Below are 6,482 nucleotides of genomic sequence, written 5' to 3'. Positions count from 1 at the left end.
AGGCTTCCTGCAAGGACATGATTTCAAAGACTAGAGTGTCATCTTAGGTCTGTCTCTTGTAGCTGTGCTATTTGCATTTCACACAAGAGACTGGGAGAATAAAGAGTTTTTCTTTTGAAGCCTGGGACAGGTGGGGGGGACTGCTGACAGAGTGGGCATGTGGAACTATCTGGCTCAGCATGTCACACTGCTAAGATGTTCACTTAGTGAGAGTTAAGTGCACCCTTCCTCATACACACATTAATACGTCTTCATATCAAACCCTGAATAATCACACATTACATATTCACACATAAGGTTTAATAACCTTTAAAATATATGATTTAAGTTGGTTCAGTTAGTTTAAATGCTGTGAAATAAAGATATTTGATAACTAAGGTTCTATACATGTTAAGACAGCCGTGTTTGGTTTCGAACTGATGCTTACTCTTTCAACAGAATTCCGGTACTATCGGTGTGGAGATCACATCATGCATTCCCAACTTATGGACCCCAGAGACTACAAGCAACAAAATGTATATTTTATGAACAACTGTTAGGATGCAGCATGGGGAGGCGGGAGGGAAAAGACCCTCAGTTGTTAGAGGCTGGGCGAGTCTATTTGAACCAGCCTGTTAAATGCACTGTAACATATGCTTCTCCCCATGGGAACCAATGGCATAAGCAAGAAACTTCTCTATTGTCCTGTCTATTCTGGGGGGGTATAAGCATGTGTGGTCAAAAACTGGGTCTTTAGTCTTCTTGCTGAATGCTGATTGACGGAGGTTTTCTTTCTGAAGGCCGGGATCTGGTCCAGAAGCGCTGCGTATGTATACTGTACTTGGGGTCTGTATAATTCCTTTGCACTAAATTGTACACAGATCATAGCGTGTAACTGACTGTACTTTGAATAATACTTTGTGCTTCGGAACCACATGTTGAGTCTGGAGTCTCTATTTATTGTATGACTGCGTACGCAAATTAGCGTCATCCTTAGAGGTTCATAGGAAGGATTTTAGAAGGTACAGGCAGGGGTATATAGAGGTTCATTTTAATATCATCAAATGGGGGCTCATCGAGTGAAGTCACTTACCTACTCACATGGCACATACGGCTATCGATGTCTCAGCAAAGGGTGGAGTGGCCACATGCAGGGTTTTCCTGCAACCGCTTTGTGCTGAAAAATCGCTATCCATTTTCGTGTGAGCAAAGGAAGCTGACTAGAATCCAGGGACAAGAAAGGAAAAAGTTTGTTTTCCTTTGTTGATAGAACCTAGCATTTAAAGGGGTGCCGCAGTATTGAGTATGCGGCTGAGTCGCAGTTTTGAGCACAGTAAAGACGCACTTTTGCGTACGCAGCTAAAAAGTTGTCATACGGTTGTGTGGTCATCGCATTATTGTGTATGCGACTGGCCGCACAATAGCGTATACGTACTTCCGGTTGTGCTACCACGTGTTTCAACAAAGCCGTTGAGGTTTACATTTTTTTAATTATTACCAATATCTGGATTAACGTGTATTTTTCTGCGCAGGATAAAGTGTGTAACAGTGAGTATTTGTTGGACAGTTAAGGGTATCGTATGATCCTTAAGGGCTAGGTGCAAGGGTTAGTCTAGCCGCTCAGTAAGTAGCTTTACCATTCTATACACAGTAGCAGGTGTACATGTTGACTTTGTTGTAGAGAGGTGCGTGGGAGTGGCTGACATATAAACTCCCATAGGTGTGGAAGTTGCCTTACTAAATCTTATCCGGGTGTGGAAGTTGCCTTTTTCAAATCTTATCCAGGTGTGTGGGCGCCGCCGACTTAAATCGTCCACAGGTAAGTGAAAGTATCTTGATTGTCTTTCACAAGTTTAAATCTTTATTGAAAAGCGTAGGATTTTGTCTCAGAATGGGAGCCATGCAAACAGTAGAGATGTTAGACAATGATGTGCTGCTAATGAAAGCTCCGATTGGATCGGCCCGTCGTATTATGCATACTAAGTACGGTACTTATGCAATACGGTATTGTGATGTATGGTTTAAAATGACGATGAAGAGTGTTAGACCATTTCCCAGAATTGGTAGTTTTGAAAAGGATGTATTAGACAATGTCCGGGATCACATCAGTCTGATGCGCTCCCGAGAGAAAAAGGTCAAATATTGTGAATGTTTAAAATTGTGGCAGCATGAAGGGGATGCGTGGCTTAAAAATGTGCAAGCGACGCAAACTAGCATCACGAGCGCATTGCCAGAAAATATATCTGCGATGCTAAATTGCAATAACGGCGAGCCGCAAAATGGCGAGCATGTGCGACAAGGTAGCATTGTGGAGAGTATTGTGAGCAGTTCACGCTCACCTCCCCCACCTTATGTGGATGGAGGTGCAAGTACAGTTGCCAAAAATACCCATAAAAATGTAACAAGCAATTTGTACCCTCTCTTAAGCAACTATAAAGAAAATGTTCATGATGCGGATGATGAGCCTATTGTAATGTCTGCCATTTCCCATGCTGTGCAAATGATAGATGCTGCATCACAACAATCACGAGTGGTGCCGCCATCTCCATCGGTAACAGCAAGGGAAGTGTTAACACACTCTGCACCCGTAGAGGAAGTTGTTCATACCATACATAGCAGCAACAGATTAAACCACCAGCCAGGTAACCAGGTCAAAGGTAGCAGCGCTACCGGTCTGCATCCCATTTGGACGATAACTGTTCCAAACGGAAATGCAGATGCGAACGGTGTAGTGCCCACGAGGGAAGTGGTAATGCATTGTCCTTGGACAAGAGCGGAACTAAATTCCATCATAAATGATTTCCCCGATTCCCAAAAAGGAACTAGCCAAATGTCAAAGATTTTTGAGAAATTTGGGTAGCTCACATGAGCCAACTAATAAAGATTGGAGTGTGGTGTTAAGGGCCTGTCTACCATGCAATACCGACGTGACAAAATTTATCACGGATTGTGTATTGGATGGTGACGTTCCCTTAACAGACCAAGTAAACCAAGGTAACATTTCCCACATTGTAACTCAATTGGGTATATATTTTCCAGTAGTAGTTAACTGGAACAAAATTTTCACAATCAAGCAAAAGGAGAGTGAAACTGCAGAAGACTATTGCGATCGGGCTCTGCAGGCTATCACCCAGTACACTGGGATAGAAGATATTAAAGATAGCACTCACCACAGGGGAATGATAGTCACGGTACTCATGGACGGTCTGAGAGACGACTTAAAGACTCGGGCTCAGACCTCACAACCTGGCTGGAGGGGACTTACAATAGATAACCTCATACAGTCTGCCATAGAACATGATAAAAATATCACAAAGAAGAGAGAGACCCAGAGCAAAAAACTAATGGCTGTCAGTATCCAAGCTCTGGAAGGAATGACAATAACATCACAGCCAACCTACACACCTGCACTCACACACACACTTGCACCTGAACAGTTACACGTCCTCACCAATCCCACACCACAGCAAAGACATCCTTACCCCACATATCATACACAACCACAGGTCCCATACTCATATCCCCCACAATATCCTTACCCTCCCTATCCTTACCCATACCCACCACCTTTCCCTCTTGCTCAAATCCCACAACAATCTTTTCATCCACCCCATTCAAAATTATGTTTTAACTGTCACCAAGTGGGACACGTAAGTAAGAACTGCAAAGTGAAGAACACCACACAGGAACACGAGTTTCCCATGGGTTCATAGGTAACCCCAGTATCTTCTCCCAGGCCTTATATGACTGTTTACAATCTTTTCAACCTATCAATGGATCTGTTCTAATGTAAAATGTGGACAATTTATTGTTGTATTTTAGGCCATGTTTAAATGATAATAAACTGTTGTGCTTTATCTCCCACTCATAGGACACAAGATTGCTAAGGATAAACGGCTGCCATGCCAGGCTAAGGTCGACTACTCGGAATATTATCCAACCCAATGGTACAGGCATTATTTAGAGCAGTAGCTATTAATAACAAAATTTAATTGCAAGAACCTGTATGCAGATACTATATCCCTAGAATTATTAAAAATGATGGGGGGACTTATTTTACAGGTGACGTTTCCAAGAACATGTGTAAGATGATGGGTAACAACACTAAGATTATCCCAGACTGTCTTTTCCTTTATTTGCCCCCCCCCCTTGAGATACTGTTCAAACAGGTAGCCTCATGTGAAAATATGCTAATGAGGTTACTGTACAGGGTCTCACGAAGATGAATGCGAATAACAGAAATTGAAAGTGTTATTAACTAACATATTTAATGCTAACTGTCATGATGTCAAACCTGGAGAATTTGTTATGATCCAAATTTTTTTTTAGCTCAGGTTGTTTGACTGATCAGTGGAAAGGTCCGTATCTGACGATACAACATCCCCAAAGGGTGGCCGAGGAAGATACGTGGATCCATTCCACTCACTATAGGGAGGTTAACCAACCGGTGGAGATACAAGGCGGAGACAAGGCCGATAACATGGACCTGTCGATTGCGAGCTTGTGCCGGAAGGATTAAAAAGGTGACGGTGAGATATCTGAGCTAAAGAAATGTGTAGATCAGTGCTTCCAGCAATGGAGTGGTCTGCTGTGGTCATCCTAGTTCTTCTTTTTTCCTGAGTTTTTGTTGTGATGATCTGTTTGGGGATACTCTGTGGTGGAGGACCGATTGAGGAAGGGAGCTGATGGCAGTGCTGATGGAGTGGAGTCAGGAGGAGGAGTGCAATGCCAATCAGGGGAGTGTCTGACCAATTTTAGTATTGCAATTGTTATGTTATTTGGGAAGACTACTTCCAGAAGTTATGACCCTCACACATGTTGAAATGCTTGGTATACGTAAAAACATTCCATCACCATATCTTCACACGCAATATGAACACAGAGGCAAGAGAAATATGATACCTGGTGATGTGCATAAAGCCGCTCAGTTAATTAGTGAGACAACTGGCTTTCAAGTTTTAGTCACACTGGATCCCACCAGAATTGCTCGGGTACATTAAAATTTAGATATATTCAGGAACTTGCTAAATTGAAAGATAATATCACCGAGATGTACGATGACACATTCAGGTACACAGGGAGAGAATTGCAAGCGTACAAGAAAGAACTGGTGCAACACAGGCTAGTGTTGAATTATTTAACTGCTGTTACTGGAGGGTATTGCGTAATGATAGCCACCCAATTTGGAGTAAAATGTTGCACCTATGTCACCAATGATACCAGCGACCCTAAGGAGGTGATAGACCGGAAGATGGATGAAATTCTGCAGCTAAAGTGGGAATTTCGCAAGAACCATAATGCTTAAGTGGCTGAAGTAGGGGAGAAGATAGAAGGATGGGTTTCATGGCTGAACCCAGTGAAATGGTTCCCAGGTCTAGGGGAGTGGGTCCAGGAAGTGATCGCCAGCATAGGCAAATTCTTAATCCTTATACTGATTGTCATCATAATAATTGGCATATGCGTCCGGTGTGTTCCTATTGTGTTGAAGTGTGGAAAATGTAAAAATAGAGTAAAATGAAATAATGAAATTATGATAGTGGCCAGTATGAATACCGAGGTAAATACAGAACTGCATTACAACCTTGAGCTAGTAAATACCATCATTTAATGTATTATATTTAGCCATGCATGAAAATGTATTATTGAAATGTTATTTTTAAAACACCTCAGATAATGTAAAATGTAGTCTAAATTCCCCTTCAAGACTGCTTTTATAAGACTGGTGCATCCCCACACCTTTCACATGATCTTCCAAGATCCGCGGTGTGCGTATAATAGTAGTTTTATGTCCCCACTAAGAGACACATTATCGATGGATTAAGAACCACCTTGTGCCATCCCATAATAACACTAAATAATATATAAATGTAAACCTAAATTAAATTTTAAGATCAGATTGTGATAGAATGTTGTTCGCCAACAAAGGGTGGACTGTCGAAACTGGATTATTGGCTGAGACAAGATCAGTTTAAAATTGAATCACAGCGACACCATCTTGCGACTGGCCGCAAGACGCCATTTTGCAAAATGGCCGCCTAAGTGCCATTTTAGATAAACTCACATTTTAGTACATGTGGCGATAATACTATTAGCATCATGCGAATGCATCTGTGACCATCACCATAAGTTACGGCGATTCACCAGAAGCCTATTTCATGACTTTACGTATTATAAAGAATATATTTCAGAAATGGCTACGTGACAACTAGCTTGTGTAGATAAACTTCCTGGACAGTGTCTGCCCTCACTACAGGTGGTCTGGCTCGAATACACACCTACATTAGCAGGCTTCCTGCAAGGACATGATTTCAAAGACTAGAGTGTCATCTTAGGTCTGTCTCTTGTAGCTGGGCTATTTGCATTTCACACAAGAGACTGGGAGAATAATAAGTTTTTCTTTTGAAGCCTGGGACAGGTGGGGGGGACTGCTGACAGAGTGGGCATGTGGAACTATCTGGCTCAGCATGTCACACTGCTAAGATGTTCACTTAGTGAGAGTTAAG

Source organism: Taudactylus pleione, unplaced genomic scaffold (genome assembly GCF_031769625.1).
Source record: "Taudactylus pleione unplaced genomic scaffold, aTauple2 ptg000278l, whole genome shotgun sequence".
NCBI lineage: Eukaryota > Metazoa > Chordata > Amphibia > Anura > Myobatrachidae > Taudactylus > Taudactylus pleione.
This window is presented reverse-complemented; position numbering follows the sequence as displayed.